Here is a 17,880-nt window from a genome sequence, read left to right on the forward strand (position 1 = left end):
CTTCATCGTCCTCATCGACCCAACTAAGAAACCACAGGGAGTACTAGTGACCATACACTCTTTCATTTTCTTTTTATTATTATATGTAACTATACTTGTGCATGCATGTGTACATTGAGCTAATGTGCATCTTTTAAATGATGGGGAGGGAGTGTATGAGTGCTTTGCTTTTGTGCTATATTCGAAATTTGTGTTATACTATGCTATATCGTAAAATTTTCTTGAAAGTGGTGCTTGTACTTTTATATACATGCTAGTGTTGATTTGAAGGCATTGCACTTACTTGATGAAGCCAAAAGGAAGTAATAGGATATTGATTAAGTGAGTAATATCGACCTCTTGCCGTTCGAAATACTACCTTTGTGCTCACCCACGAGGTATTACTTGACTGACCCATACACTTGAGTATTAATGGACTTATCATAATATTATTTAGCATTTTTCATAGTTATTCTAACACACCTTTTAAAGCGTCCGTCAGTTAGCTTACAGCATTAATATTCTTTGGTTATTTTCAACATATGTCAAATTTATTTTCCCATCATTAACGCCTTGTTGCTGTCGTTGTTAAGTATTTTCTTAAACTTATTGTTCATCTTTCATTCGCAGATTTGAGTAGAAACATTGAAATACTATTATTTTAGTATATTAGGAGAGTTTATGTTTAACATTATTGTTGGCTGCAGATAATATCTATGCTTAGTAATCTTTTTCTAAGAAAATGTTCTATGTTTAGATTTGGTCTAGCTTGATAAAACATGGATATACAAGATAACACCCTAATATATCTATGAATATGAAAATTGTAGATCATCTTTAATTGTTGTGATATGCTACTGAATAGTTCTTATGAGTAAATTTGGATTGACCTTGGGTTGATGTAAATAATTCAAGGTCCTTTATAAGAGGATGCCTTTTTTCGATTTCAATGGCATATTATTTGCTTAATTAAGAATTTTTATTTTTGCATTAGAAAAGTTTTTTCGTTTGCAATTATTATTTATTCATTGTTTTTAGGTGTGGTGCAGAGAAGGGGGAATGGGCAAGGTTTATTATTCCTGTGTAATCATATCTAAATATTAAAAATCAAAGCATATTTAGAATGTTTGATTCATAATTGAGTTTTTGTTTCTCTTGGCTGATGCCATTGAAACCATTGAAGTTTTCCTGCCCTTGATTGAGTTGTGCTCCATTATTTTCCTTCGATTCTAGTAATCTAAAGCATTGATCAAATAGGTTGAAAGGTTTTCTTACACAATCTCATCAAAGATTTGCTCAGGGAAAAGCACCAACAAGCACGCAAATACTAGGTAATTGGTCAATAAACTCTTTGTATCACTCTCTATACTTAAAAGATTTCTCCTGCAAAATGTGCTTGTAAGTCCCAGGTCGAATCCTTTAGCTAGGTGTTCTACAAGGTGTTTAATAAATCTTGAAACTAATTAAGATAATTACAACAAATCCTGCATGCATGTCTTATGTGGAGCCTATGTTGTAGTACCTGCATCCCTACTCATCTTGTCTCTCAAGTGTTATGTTTGCTTGATTTTCCAACATGCACTTTGCTTGCCCGAGATTTGGTCAATGCCCCATGGAACTAGATCTATGCTCGGCCAAGGAAATTAGTCTAAGCGTCACTAATCGAGACTTCCCAACCATGTCAGATCAATGCTTTGGCAGAGGGATTTGGTTGATACTTGATAGTCAACAGCAAGAGAGCCTCTACCCGCAATTAACCCAATGTCGAACAAGGTCTACATGTGGGCGAGCCACACATGCTAGACATTAATACCACACATAACACTAGCATTTTTCAACTTAATGTTTCTTGACCACTGAACCTTCGTTTTTAATACAGCTATTCCTTCCTATTTATAGAAACAAGACTAATATGTTCTGCTTGAACCATCACCCTGACGTCCGACGAAAAACATGGTAATAAAATACTTGTTATATCTTAATGCCTTGTAAATTTTTTTATGGCTAAAGATGTACATCAGGAAGTGTGATATTGTACCTATTTATGTTGGCATTTCTTTTTGTACATACCACAGTTAAATAATCAATATATGGTTCATTAAACTAACCAAACTAATTGAGATAACAGGAAATATGTCTCACGTCCTTTCAAAGAAAAATTGGGAGGAAAAAAAACTAATTATTCATCTACAGGCAACAAGCTTGATGAAGATATATCTGCTGAAAAATTTTGAACAAAAAGAACAAACAAGTAGAAGATGCATTGATCAACCAAATTGTGTAGGGATGGCCATATCAATGAACCACCAGATTTAGATTCAAAAAAATTCAATGAGTATTGAAAGAATTTGTAGCACTAGTCAGTATTAATTTACCAAAAGGCTTGCCATCAATGAGAAGTACATTATTGATTTGGTTTTGCGAGCATCTTTTACCTAACCTGCAAGCCTATAGAATGCTGCCCATGCAACTAGCTAAGATGAAACAGCAAGTTGAGGAGTTGTTTACAAAGGTTTTTAGTACATATTTTAAAGCAAAAATCCTGAGCTTGTCCAGCTTTAGTTGCTCTAAGAAGGATAGCTCTCTTTTGAGAATGTGTATGGACAATCATGCCGTCAATAAAAATAACTATTAAATACTATTTTTCCCATCCTCCGTTAGAAGACATGATCGATGCTATTGGCCTAAGATGTATAAAGATGTAAATAGATTTATGAAGAGATGTTCTATTTGCCAATTTGGCGAAGGAGTTCACTTAACACAGGGCTATGCACTCCTAAGACACTATCGATCCACTTAAGCATGGGTTTTTCTTAGGCCTTCCTAAGACAACTAAAAGGTTTGATTCTATCTTTTTATGGTGGATAGATTTTTCACAAATGGTTGGCTTCATTCTGAGTTATTTTCTAAAAAGCCATTAGATTGGTGGCCGAGGTAGTATTGTCTGATAGAGATGTCAAGCTTGTGGGACACTTTTTGAGGTCTTGGTGGAGAGATTGGGGGACCCAGCTGAAATATTCTTACACATGCCATCCTCAAATAAATGGGTAGACAAAAGTGATTAATCACAAATTGGGTAACATGGGACTTACTACATCTCAAGATGAATTGTCTTATAATAATTTAACAAACATATCGATGAGCAAGATTTCTTTTGAAGCAACACATGGTAAAAAGCTACAATTACCACGAGCTACTTGGTCGCTGATCATTTTGAAAGTTCATGAAGAGATTAGAGAAGATTTCGTGAATTCAGCAACCAAATCATACACTACACACTCTACAACAAAAAGCAATTTGCGACAGCATTTTCTGACACAAGATCAAAAATGTGTCGCGCGCACTCAGTATGACATAATCGCGGCGACAATAAACGTCGTCGTTTTCGTGATATCGCAAATATTTATGCCATACTTTTTGAGATGCGCCGCAAATTTTACTGACACAAATAAAAATCGCTGCAAATTTAATGCCCGATTTATGAATCTTACGAAAATAATATTTGTCATTCAATTTGCAGCGATATGCAGCAATTTATTCCGATACAATTTCGCGTGTCGCAATAAAATGTTACAAATTATTTGAGACTTTTGCAACATTCTTTGCACTTATTTTGATTGTCGCAAAACTTTTACTGCATCGCTAAATTGTGTTGCAAATATTGAGTCTTTTTGCAACAAATTTTTGTTACCCATTTTGTTTGTTGCAAAACTATTTGTCGCAAATTATGTTGCAAATGTAGTGCGATGTTTTGCATCAAAATTTGAGACACATTTCGATTATTGCAAATTGTATCGCAAATTGTGTTGCATCTTGATGAGATATTCTGCGACACAATTTTATTGTCGCAAATCATATCACAAATTAATTATTTATAATCATGATTATTTATAATAATTTTTAACTAATATCACAAACCCTGTTTTTAAAGCATAATTTACAATCTTGAACAATAAATTTTTGATTATTTTTCAAAATAAACATTCCAATCGATAATATCTAGAATAACAATGCAATACAAAAATATAATAGTTAAAACATCTAATACAACAAATAAATACAAAATGTAATAGTCCAAAGATGTAATAGTTCAAGTATCAAATGTAATAATCTAAAAACACCACATTCATTTTATTATTGTCATCAGACAGGAACCAACTAATACATGAGAAAAAAACAATTGACAACTAATTTGGAAACCTTAGAGTCTTCCTCGTCCTTGTAGTTCGGACTTTGTGATAACATGCTCGAAAAACATAATTCAATTTCTCATAACCCTTCAGTTTAGCTTGAGGTTTATTAACATATACTCGACATGTTCTATCTAAACTAAGAGAAGCAACATATTGGTCTAAGGGATCCCAAGAGACACCTTGAACATAATGCAAATGACCATCCATAATTATATCTTTTGAGCACCATCAGTGTTGATTGGCCTTATGTCTAGGTTCGGACCTACTATGCCATCAAAAAGAGAGATGCATTTGGCATAATTAGGTTCCTCATCAAAATTTAAGTTGACCACATACTCGACAAATTGTTTGAAAGGTTGTGGACAGAAACAACATAGGGAATCCAGGGAAGTGGCCATTTTCTTTTTGCAGACAAGAAATCATTTATTTTCTCCATACATACAAATAAGAAAGAACATGAGCCCAAAAAGGAAAAAGAAGTTCAATAGGCCATGTACTCGAAGATGAAATGACCATACCGGTATCCTTGCTGGGGTAGACGGCCACGAAGTAGAAAGATGAGTGTGTACGCAAGGGATTCTAAATCATCCCTCCCGCTTCCTGTTCTTCCCTAAATGTGCATGGGACGCTAGCATAACGATCTGTTCCCCTGAAAAAAATTCAAGTAATAATAGGTAAGCATAGCACAAGAATCTCTAAGGAGGATTAGTCCAAAATGTGCAATTAAATCCTTTTTTTCTAGTAAAATAAGAAAAAGAATCGCAGGGAGCGCACTGAAAAACATCGAGGCCACTGATCATATTCAACATGCTGGCGATAGATGTGTCTTTCCACCCTAGTGCTCGATATTCATACTAGAAACAAATATTAAAAAAAGGAGGAAATGACATACCAGCAATTTACATATTAAGTGAACGACACTGGTGGCCATTATTACTCCATAAAATCTAGAAATTATTAATTACCTAAACCAAGATCAACAAGAAGAGTTTTTTCTCTTCAAAGCGTGCCAGGGAGGGGCCAAGCGAGGAAGTTCTCGGGCTTTTACATCTCCATGAACATAACTAGGATATATAAGAGTTAGGAAATAAATTAACATATGACAGACAACAACATAATGAGAAAAAATAAATCAATCAAGTAGAATAATTTCATTAACCGAAATTACAATTAATATGCATATATACATAATTAGTAATTCATCAAAAACACAAACAAAACAAAAAGTACCCTTTAGAATGCATCTTCTCTAAAATGGATATTGCTTCAATAGTAATACAGGCAACCATTTCAATCGACATTCTGCACAAGACGAGAGGTAGATTAATATCTCGAAAGAAAAAGCTTAGTAAGCATCAAACAAAAATAACATTCAGTTAGAAGCAACACTTACGTATGAGAATTATTATTCCAAACATCCCATAAGCTTGGCCCTCAGCATATCCATAACCTGAATAATTACCGGTGATCAAGTATAATTCTTAGAACAAGAAACATCATCTTGAAGCATAAACAAAATGATACTTGCAAAATGTTAGATTACCATAACATAATAGTCCCCCTTCGACCCTTGTAATGCACATGTGGCACCCCATGAATACCACCAAGAGTACTAAATTTGGATAGCCAATAAAAGACAACATTATCACAAACGACAAATGTAGAACATGGAGATGATGACACAAATGACAATGAAATTACTCACTTGTAAACTTGCCATTCATAGGAGGGCCATAATTGCAGCCTTTTGTCTGCTTCGATGCTCAAATTTTAAGGCCACCTTTACATTCAATCATTGTGAGATTTATCAACAAAAGGAAAAAGAATTATGAGCCGAAATAAAAAGTAAGACAACAAACAAACCTCCACAAAGACTGGGGCGACTCATCCTATCATTTGCATTAGTAGGAGAAATCACGACCAACATATACTTGTCCAAAACCGCCTTTCCCTAGCTTCCTTTCAATCTTGTAAATGGGTGAATTGCCAATCTGAACCTCGCATGGCGACAAAGGAAGAAACATCATACAATGAATCTTATGGGATCAAACATATAGTCATTGTGGTTAAAGATTGAGAGGATAGATAAAGAAATAGAAGAAAGGCTACTCGCCGGATATGTTCCATAAATGAGGGTGAACACCACAACATTGTCAACAAATCTCCCTAAGAGATGAATACAAGCACGTATTATGTCTCAAGTATTCACCTCAAATCAACAATTAGTTATTCCTCGTAAAATCATGAACTGATGTTTGGATCAAGCTTCAAAAATACACTCTTTTCAAAGAAATAAAAATCAAGCTTAAGATAAATTATTACAATTCCATGAACACAAATAAAGAGGGCATTCTACAACAACAACTAGAGAAGAACCAAATCAGAAAATGAAAATTTTCTTGAATATTATGGAGAACCAACTACCAGAAAAGAAAAAAATACAATCGGATAATCGGAAGCATAAGAAAATCAGCAACTCACATCTACTCGAAACAAAAACGAGAAAACCTCAAGGACGGTAACAATCTCAACTAACATCAAAACATATACAAAGAAAAAGGCAAACCTTCTCGGGGAGCGGAGCTGTGTTTCCTTCATCCTCTCCGCCAGGGAGTTTATCGGCGCTCTTTGCACCGCTATCAAACTCATCCATTTTTTCCCCGACACCTTCCCTATTCTCCTCCCTTCCACCAATCCCACCGATCTCCCCCACGCCCTCAGCAAGCCAAACCTCCTCCTTGGGCTCAACGACCACAATCTCCTCCGTGGCTGCCCGCTCGCTGCGCCCTCCTCCTCCTATTGACCCCTGCGGCAGGGGCCTCTCATTCGGACTACGGGATTTGGCTGAGCCCCGGCCCCGGCGTGATCCACTACTGCAGCTCCCAGGCATCCTTCATCCATGGAGCCCCATGGCTCCGTCCATCCAAGAAAAGCTTCTCCATAGAATCCTATCTCTCAGGGAGGAGAATCCTCAAAGGTGCTCGTCCCGGACAATCGTAGACGATCTCCGATCGCAGCAGTAGGCTTAGAATCAAAGAGAAAGAGCCCATTTGAAGAGCGATTAGGGTTTCTCCGGTGGCGATCAAACAAATTGGGGATTTTGGGAGGGCTCGAGGGCTTGGCTCTCGAGTTCGAAGCGATGTTGAGAAACAGGGATGAAGATGCGCTGGGGATGCGTTAGTGCGTCTTTAAGGAAATAGGGATGGTTATTATTGGAAATTTACAGTTACCTCAAGCTCATCTCTTGTTTTTGCGAGAGAAAACTTATCCCGAGGCAAACAAACGGTCATCATCAAAGGATTGATGAAAGTTAATTTTATCTTAAGTTTTTTTTTATTAATTTTTATTAATTTTTTTACGTATTAAAATTCTTATTCTACTTGGTATTTGGTTTTATTGAAAATATACACTAGACGAATTTTTAGATATATAGAGATAAAAAATAAAAAAATGTTATTTTTAAACAAATCTCTTAAAAATTATGTAAAAATATTAATTAAATAATAATTAACCTTTAATTACATTAAATTCAATAGGAAGAGTTACATTTGTATTTGTAGAGTCTCCATTGTGGAATCCGAATAGTTGATGGATAAAAAATAAAATAAAATTATTTAAAAATACAAAATAAGATTGTGATAATTTTTTTTTATAAAAACAACAAAATACTATATATATCAAGAGTATGAACATGGGTCGAATTAATCATCTAACTCGTGCACCCACAATCTCACGATCGTTACCATTATTTTTCAAATGAGTTTTGAACTCATCATCGCTTTTCCACAATAAGGTTAAGTACCACTAGGCTATAAATTTTTTTGTTTTGATATCATTTCTTTATTAACATTTTTCAATATTATTTTTTTGATTGAGATTTTTACAAAAATAATAATTCAAATTTTTATAATAATTTTTACATGAACCTAATTATAACAAAATATAGTTTTTATAATTTTTCAAAATAAATTTCTATTTGCTTATGTGCCATATATACACTAATGGATCCCCTATTTTGATATTATTATTATTATTTATTTATTTTTTTGGAATAGAGCTTTGAGAAATACCCTTATTAAAATGGAATTTATGATACGATATTTATCCAATATAACTTTTTTTAATTTTTTTAAAATTAAATTTTATATAGAATCTCAACCTGAAAAATACAATAAAAATACAAATAAAAATAAATTATATAATTAAAATTTGAAAAAGGATGCATATGCAAATATGTGGTGATTTTTAATTTTCAAGTAATTACGGACTTGGTTATAATTCATGCATAACACTTTCTTTTTAACCTTTTAAAAAGGAACATGGCACTCAAGATCACATTGGAAAAAATAATTAATAATAAGAAATAATTAATGATTTAAAAATTGATAATAAGTTCAACCCAACGGATTCAATTTTGCGATACAGTTTGCGACGCCAACAAATCATTGCAAATAATGTGTCGCAATTTGTGTCGCAAACCAATTGCATGTTAGATGCCAACATTTGCGACAAAGTTTGTGACACCAATAGATCGTTGCAAATAATGTGTCACAATATGTGTCGCAAACCATTACATGGTAGGTGCAAAAACTTTTGCGACAAAATTGGTGACATTCTTGGATGGTCATTTTTTTGCGACACAGTTTGGTTAAATTTGCAACATTTTTGTTTTTTTGTTACAAATGGTTGCAATTTGTGTCGCAAATCCGCGACACATTTATGTGTCGCAAATATATGTGTCGCAAATAACATTTTTTCTTGTAGTGTATGCATATCACTCTTGAAGAAGAAAGAGGAAATTAAGAAAGAAATTAGGTTTGAAGTTCTATTTCCTTCCAGTTTAATTGATTGAGCTTTGCTGCCTCTGAGATTTATCCTTCCCCATTAGATGGATGACCAAGCTTTGATTCCTTTGGGTGTTCATTTTCCTTCTTTAGATGATCGATCAAGCTTTATTGCCTATAGAGGTTTATTCTCATATATCGGATGATCAATCACTTAAGAGTATGGATTAAGCCACATGTTAGTAACTTAGATCATACCACGTGTCCAGTTATTCTTTCCAATATCCAAAATATAACATATGTGTTATTATGCAAATTATTTTCTATTCATACAATTTTTTAACACCACAAGCTGAAACTTTTCATTACATGAAATATTTAAAAATAGATGCCATGATAAGATCATTAAATAATGTCAATACTTTAAATTTAAATCCAAAACAACTTTAACAAAATATTAAATATTTTTACTTATCTATTTTATGTAATTTACTATGGATTTACTAAGAGTAATTATCAAAATAACTAATCGATAAGTTCCTTATTGAGACTAATCATAATTTTTAATCTATACAACATCAATAAAAATAAAACATCAATACAAGAGTAACGATATTTCTAAGAACTAGACTTTTCAATTATAATTTCATAATCAATCACAAATGTTAATTTCTCCATGAAATATCTCTATGGTTTTGAAGGAGAAAAGTAGCTTTAAAATACTATCCTACAAACTAGATCACCCATTATTACCTTTGTAGAATTGTATTTAATGATTAGTACTCAATATTTCTACGGCATCATCTTCAATTTTGCTATTCAAACCTTTCACCATCATTTCATTTTCATAGATTTCCATGACTAATTCTTAATAAGTAGGCAATGTCATATTGCTCATCTTTTATATATTTTTTAGAATGAGGTTATGGTTGATTACTCCAGATCCCTTCATTCAATAATGCTACCTATTTACTAATAATCCTAAATTTCTAGGAAGTCTTGTTATTGCATTCATGAGAGTGATGTCTTAATTGGAAAGTGTTTCGGATCATAAGGCTATACAAACTTAAGAGTTTGAATCATTAGCAATTTTGGATGGCATTATGCGCTGATATAGTAAACTATGTTTGACAACATAACTCTGGGTTTTCATGTTAATGAATGTCATGTAGTTGGAGATAAATATTTGTTGTTTCTACTTATCTATATAAAAAACAGTTAAAGACTTTGAATATTGGACTATTGACTATTATTAAATAAAGGATAATTGGGTTAGAGATTTTTTTTTTCTTTTTATTTATATAATCATCCAAGAAGAGTGCTCATTTGTGTCAAACATCAAATATTTTGTTTAGGGGTTGTTTGGCATTGTTGCCAATTTTTGTTTTTTGTTTTCAATTTTATATTTTGGAAACAAAACTAAAAACATGTTTGGCATCTTCTTTTTGATTTAAAAATTTTTGGCAACAATCCTCATGTTTCCAAAAAAACATGAAATAAGATTTTTATTTTTTCAACTTTTTTGGAAACGTTTTCAAAACTCGTCCTTCTACTATGAAACTTTTTCTCTTTTACTTCTCTCTCTTCCCTTTAATTTTTTTAATTTATTTTATTTTTTTAATTTTTTTAATTTTTTTAATTTTAATTTTTAATTTCTTTTATTTTTATTTTTATTTTTATTTTTTTAATTTTTTTAATTTTTAAAAAATATCAAATTTTTACAAATTAACACTAATAATTTTAGAAAAATATATTTTTAAGAAAAAAATATTTATAAAAATTTATTATTTGACTTGATATTTTATAGATTAGTTTATATAGTATAAAAAAATCATATTTTTTTATAATGTATTTATGAAAATTATTGTTTTTACCCTTTTATTTTTTTATAAACTAAGATAAAACATAATATATATATATATATAATTTTTAAAACAAAGCCAAAAATAATTTTTAGTTTCAAATGGTACAATTTTTTTATGAGATATTGTTTTTTTACCTATACAATGCTAGTCCATGTTATTAATTTTATTTATTAATACAATCAACTAAACTAATATAAAAAAATAAATTTTTTTATAAAAAAATTTAAAAATATGAATTTGAAAAAAAATGATAAAAAAACATCATAATAATATAATAACTTTGTGCTATTGAAACATAATTTTGTTTTTATTTTTTAAAATACACAACAGTTAATGTATCCAAACATTTTTTGTTTTAAAAAAATTGAAAAATAAAAACGTAAAACAAAAACAAAACAAAAGCGAAACAAAAACATAAAACGAAAAAACAGAAACGATGCCAAACGGCCCCTTAGTTAGTTAAACTGTTTTTTAATTGCCACATTATTTTTTTAATAACATTTATTATTCTAATTAAAATTGAGCTTTGTACAAGGATTTAGTATGTTATTAAAACTCTTACAATCTAGAAAAAAATTTATGATAGGATACTTTTTACTCTTTTTGGAAGAACTTCTCAACCGAGAAGTCAATTTATTAGAAGCAAAAACAGAAGCTAAAGACACTAGAAAAAAGGACGAACAACAACAACTAAGAAGAGAAAAATTACAAAAAAGGAAAAACCATGAGTAAGGAACGAGCGATGATCCAACGAGGGAGGTCTCGTCCATAGAGGAAAAAGATTCGAGTGTCGATGACGAAATCCTAGAGAAGCGAGATCGGAAGCCGGTTTAAACCGAGAAGAGGTATACAATCGATGATTGGATGCAAGCTGGAATCCAAAAGGAGCTTAAGGTTGCTGATTTGTAGCTGATATCTCCAAGAGAGAGTAGAGTCGTAGGCGATGAAGGAGGTCCAGAGCGCCACGATGGGGAACGTAAGATTCTTTTGACATTGAAGCAAAGGCGCGAGGCGAGTCGAAAGTGCAATCTCAATGGAGAAAATCTCATCGCAAGAAGTATCCAACGAAGGCTGCGACACGCATCCTGCGAGAGAAATACAAGAATGAGCATCGGAGATAAAAAGCCGGCTGCACCTAACTCGAAGATCGTGGTTGACCAGAGCAGTGAGTGAAGATGAAAGGGCCAGTCCGTGCAGGAGAAGTTAGACTGGATGAAGTTTCTTCCAATGGAGACACAGGAACCAAATGCAAAATCTCTGGTATGAGCAACGGCCTTGATCGCAGGAATAACAAGATTCGGTTTCTCATGCTTAAAAACATAATTACACCTGCAGATCCAGATAAACCAAGCGCCAGCAGCGATGAGTGCAAGAATGATCGGAGAGGTATGATAGGTTAAGATCCAATCGCCCGCTTGGAAATCGTCCCGGAAATTGAAGGTCTGGTTAGTTTTGATCATGATTTGATTCCAAATGAATTGGGCACTAGAATAGTCATTAAAAAGATGATTGATGGTTTCACGGTGAAGACCGCTAGATATGCGAGGCGATCCGGACCAATATTTAGATGATTAAGGAAGGCAAAAAGTAGATGCAGACGACCTTTTGATGCATAACCGGATGAAATGCTTAACACGTGAGCCAACCGGGATTTTTCCATAAGTGCTTCCAACCAACCCAAGAGTCGAAAAATGAAGATTGGTTATTTAAATGGTGGTAAACAATTGAGGAGATTTTACAAGAACCGGGTTTAGGCACCAGATCCAATGATTATCAAGGTCGGAGCAACCAAAGCAAATTCGCAATTAAACGTGTTAGGGCAGCTCACCAAAGATCGTGGAGAGAGAGTTAAGATCCCACAGATTATCCGAGACCAAATCCCGGCACGACAGAACGTTAGGGAAGATCAACATCCATATTAATGTATGTAGGCTTAAAAAGCAACCGGAATGTCAAAAGATCCAAGGGTCCCAAAAGGAACGAAAGTACGCTCGGGGTTAACTAAAGATTGATTTGGCAATATTGCTTTAATAAATTTGGCTGAATGACATAACCCTTGAAAAAACCACGAGCATTTAGCAGGGATGGCGCCTTGCCAAAAATTAACTTTCCCGTATTTAACATTGAGAATGTCAACCCAAATAGACTGGTCGTTGTTCAAATATTTAAAAATGTGTTTAGCCATTAACGAATGTTTTGCAAGAAAGAGATCCCTAACTCCCAAACCCCCTCGACGTACTGTCAACATAGATTTCCAAAGAAACATTATGGATGCCCTTTCCATTGCCATTTCTACACCGTAAGAAATTTCTAACCACTTTAGAAATATCGTAGATAATAGAAGTAGGAATAGGATAGACGGACATCGTGTAAACTGGAATAGACAAAAAGAGTGGAATTAATGAGAATTTGTTTGGCATGAAAGGAGAGATGAAACCTAGACCATTTAGAGGTGGTGCGCTTTGATTTTTATCGATCATAGGCTTAAAAAACATTGACATTAAGATGTTTAGGGGAGATAAGGATGCCCGTGTATTTGAAGGAAAAAGACGCATGGTTAAGCTTTAAAATGGAACAGATACTCTTAATAACGTGCTTTGTTAAACCATGATGGGAAAAAATTTGAGACTTAGAGTAGTTAGGACATCGACCGAGATAGAGGAATAAAAAAAGACATGCAAGACAAAAATGTTTCTAGCAACTTACGGGAAGCATGAGACACAAGAATGAGATCATCGACAGTACATGAGGTGATTAAAATTATGATTTAATTTAGGCTCAAAAACCAGGGATAGAATTAATCAGAAACCAAAAAATTTAGGGCGAAGTGAGAACCCCGAGAAACTAAGATGAAGAGATAAGAAGAAATAGGATCACCTTGCCGGACACCACGGGAGGACCTAAAACCAAGCGGTCGGAGAGCCATTAATCAAAAGAGAAAAGAGTTGGCCCTGCAAGGTGCATTGATCCGTGTGATCCAAGTGGAATGGAAATTCATTCGAAAGAATGGCAAGAATTGCACTCCGTCTAACGTATCGTAAGCTTTGGCAATATCATACTTAATTATCATCCTAGGGAGGTTTGCAGAATCATTTTCAATGGAGTGGGCGACCTCTTGCATGGTAATTATATTGTCAAAAGAACACCGACCATTCACAAAGCCTACCCTGCTCGAGCCCAATAAGATAAGGAATGACTTTCTTTAACCGATTAGCAAGAACTTTGGAGATAACCTTAAAAACACACATTGCATAAAGAGATAGGCCTAAAATCTGAAACACGATTTGGGTTGTCAACTTTAGGAATTAAAACAATGTAAGTTTGGCCCCATGAGGTAGGCATGATAGGATTTTTAAAAAAGTGAGAAATAGCAGTGAAAAGTTGATCACCGATAAAGGGCCAGAAGAATTTGTAAAATTCAACGTTAAAACCATCAGGCCCGTGGGGACTTACCGTAGGAAAGTCGAAAAGAGTACGAAAGACTTTCGTCCCTTAGTGACCTCCCGAATGAGAAGGAACTTGTCCGACTCGTAAAAGTTTGGGCAAATTGGGGGTAAAGCATCGAGCAACGTTGGTGGTAACAATAGAAGGAGCATTCCACAGGTTAAAAAAGAAGTTAAAGAAGGCTTGATCGATATCTGCGTGGTCGCAACAAGTATTACCATTAATGTCTTGAACCTGGGAAATAAAATTATTGTGTGACCTCGCACGGGACATAGCATGAAAGAAGCGTAGTATTTCTATCACCGCCTTTGATCCACAAAAAAATCTAGATCTCGAGCCCATTTAATGTTGCACTGACGCTGTAAAGCGGAGAGCTTAGCGTAGTGAACCATTAAGGCGTTTTGAGAATTAGGATTGAGGTCAGACAGTTCTAGAAAATTGACATAGTTCTCAGTGAGTTTAAGGCAAGATTCAAGATTATTAACACCAGAAAGACGCCAGGAATTAAGATTATGTCGTGTACGAGACAGGAGATGAGTAAAAGGCGTGCATGGGATTTCCATGAGGGGAAAAAGTTCCAGTGCATCCCGAACTGCTACTGCGGACAACCCAACAAATCAATCCAAAAATTCTCAAATCTAAAAAAATGCCTTTTTAAGTAGAATGATGAGTATTAATAGTAAGAAAAATGGGAGAATGATCAGAAAAAGAACGGTTAAGATGTTTAAGAGTGTAGGACCGAAAGTTGTCGTTCCACTTAAGATTCACCAAACAACGATCAAGTCTAGCCCAAATGACGAGCTTGGCCGATCGATTGTTGCACCGGGTGTAAGGGGAACCCGGAAAATTTTAAGTCCAATAAATTGTTTTGATCGACAAAAATCCAAAAAAAGAAACGAGATTTACGGAATAATAAGTAAAGGCACCGCCTCATGCTCGCTCCGGGAGAGGATAGAATTGAAATCTCCCACCATAAGCCAAGGTTGATCAAGAAAAAGCAAGTTTCGAGAGTTCACGCCAGAGAAAAACGTTGTCTATGACAAGAAACGAAGTTATAAACCACGTAAATGATAAAAATGAGTGGATGAAGTAGAAGAAACAACCAAGTGAAGAGCGTGACGGAAAAAAGCTAAAGGGGTAACTCGGCCGATGATGGGGTTCCAGAGGACAAAAAAATACCTCCCCGAAAACCCTTCGCGACAAAAATAGTCGCCCATTCCCAATGATTGCGGATATACTTACAAAAAAATGATCCACACGATCGGAGTTAGCTCTAGTTTCCACTAGATGCATCGATGAGAGGCTCTGAGAGCGAATGAGACGAAAGATCTTAGAAGAGGTGTCCCGCGATGAGAGACCCCTACAATTCCAACACAATATATTAGCCGTAATCATAAAAAACAAAAAAATTTGAAAGGGGAGCAGGAATGATACACTCCCTAAAAGGAGAACACCGAAGAGCAATTGAAGTAAAAGTTAGGCGCTTGAACACCCCGGGTCAACCCTTCCTTTCTTCGGATAAGTGTTAGCTTCAAGAGAACTTTTCCTAATGAGAGCTTCCCTTCTAACTTCATCTTGGTATTGGTTGAGAGTCATGTTGTCATCGGGCGACTGTCGTTGGACATATCCTCGCCTTCGCTCGCCGAGTACTCATCTCGCTCGAACTCGCCCTCCTCCATGTTCTCTTCAAGAAGAGCAGAGGAAACTTTTATGATGAGGGTCTCGTGAAAAGAAACAGCAATAGAGGAGGAGGAAGGAGAGCCTGAAAGAGAAGACCGAAGGGTTGGGGGAGGGGAACTAGAATGATGAGATGGAACCGGGCTGAGCGGGAGGTCCGCTGCATGCAGAAGGGGAGAGAGTCGAGGGGGTGTCGAGGGTAACGTAACTTGAGGGCTAAGAGAGGCATGAGGACCCATGTCGTTCAGTCCAATGTCTCGAGCCGTGTGAGGAGAGAAGTTACGAGTTGGAGTGCCCGAGAAATTAATAAAGTTGGGGGCAAGGGTGGCGTCTACAGTGACATTGGAAGGGGGGATGGCGCCAACTGAGACAGGGAAAGAAGTCTCGATGCGAGGATCGATGGTAGTGGAAAGGTTAGATGGGAGAGGGAGAGAGGATGTCAGAGGAGTAGGGTAAGGTTTGTCATGATGCCCTTGGGAACTAGTGGACCGCCCTAATCGCTATTGCCTCCGGAGCCGCCACGTAAGCTACGAGAAGTGGTGCCTCGGAACTCGGTGGCAACGGCACTCGGCCCGGCTGCAGCGGTCGAGGCCACGTGATCAGCACGTGTGCTACCTCCGCGACCCCGAGCGCGGCCACGCCGACGAGTAACAAGCAGCCATGGACCGTAATCGGTCTCCGGAATGATTGGATCGGTCACCGTCGACGAGTCGAAAGCGAGGGGGCGGTAGAGGGTCGAGATGTCCATTTGCCGGTCGTTGTCGGAGGATACCGGATGGATCCCTCTACCGGGCGGTCGCATCTCATGCGAGAGGGCACCGGGATCCACCCGCATCGCTAGACAAAGACGAAGCACATGAACGACTTCCATGACCGATCGGATCAGCAAGAATAACAAAACGCCGGTAACCTCTCGTACATAACGACCACGAAAACCCGATGAATGTCATCCCCGATCCAAAAACCTCTGCATAGAGGTTTAGAAAGATCGATCTCGATACAAACACGGGCATACTTGGATCTGGTCAAGGTTGAGGTAAATTCAGATTATTCATACTTATTAATACATACGCTCTCTTTAAATGGGAGAAAGGCAAAATTGAAAATCAAAAATTTAACGTTGATAGAATTTTTAAAAGTGATAAATAATTTAAAAATAAAAAAATTTTTTTCTCAAAAAAATAACAAATAATATAGATGGAGGGAGTATGTGAACATTTATTACATGAAATATTTAAAAAAACTAATATTATTCTGAATTTATTAATCCATGATCATACTTTAATACTTATGATTATGAGTCAATGGCCTTTGGGCCAATTGGAAGTTGGGTTCCCTGTGAGGCCCTTTCATAGTTGGTGAGGGATCGACTCCATGGGGCGAGAGCACATATGAGTGGTAGTAGTGTACGCCTTTGACTTCCCTTAAATGGAGGTTGTAATTTCTTTTTTGGTATCATATCTTTTCAAATTTTAATCTTTAAAGTAATAACCAAAACCAATTATAGTTTTTTTAACCTATTTAACCCAAAACAAAAATAAAAATATTATTGCTTTTATTCAACATAAAAGAAATTATATATATATATATATATATATTTTTACAAATATAAACAAATCGTGTATCACACATATGCTTAGTAATTTCTAAATAAATTGGACCCCAATACCAATAAGGTATGAAACCATCATTAACCAAAACTAGATTTTCAAAAATAGATTGTTTTGTGAGAACTAATAATCACCAATTTTTTTCACTCGGAGACGACCCCACAAGAGAGGTATTCACAACAAATAGTATAGCCAAGCCCCTTGTTTTCCTAATTTCAAATGCATGATTTAAGAAAAAAGGTGGGTAAGAAAAAGGGGACCTTCTCATTTTCCATTTTTCCTATAACATAGTTTCCTAAAACGTATTTTCCATTTTTTTATCTTTTTA

At 35.4% G+C, this 17,880-nt stretch overlaps 1 long non-coding RNA gene across 1 annotated transcript; it reads right to left on the minus strand.

Moving 5' to 3' along the window:
- Positions 1–5,215: 5,215 nt before the first annotated feature.
- Positions 5,216–5,606, minus strand: LOC120268370. The gene is made up of 3 exons (XR_005538922.1): positions 5,566–5,606; positions 5,403–5,474; positions 5,216–5,236 (listed from the first exon to the last, which is right to left on the minus strand). It is a non-coding gene; the product is annotated as an uncharacterized LOC120268370 (long non-coding RNA).
- Positions 5,607–17,880: the final 12,274 nt, after the last annotated feature.

The sequence above is a fragment of the Dioscorea cayenensis genome, chromosome 9 (assembly GCF_009730915.1).
Source record: "Dioscorea cayenensis subsp. rotundata cultivar TDr96_F1 chromosome 9, TDr96_F1_v2_PseudoChromosome.rev07_lg8_w22 25.fasta, whole genome shotgun sequence".
Taxonomy (NCBI): domain Eukaryota; kingdom Viridiplantae; phylum Streptophyta; class Magnoliopsida; order Dioscoreales; family Dioscoreaceae; genus Dioscorea; species Dioscorea cayenensis.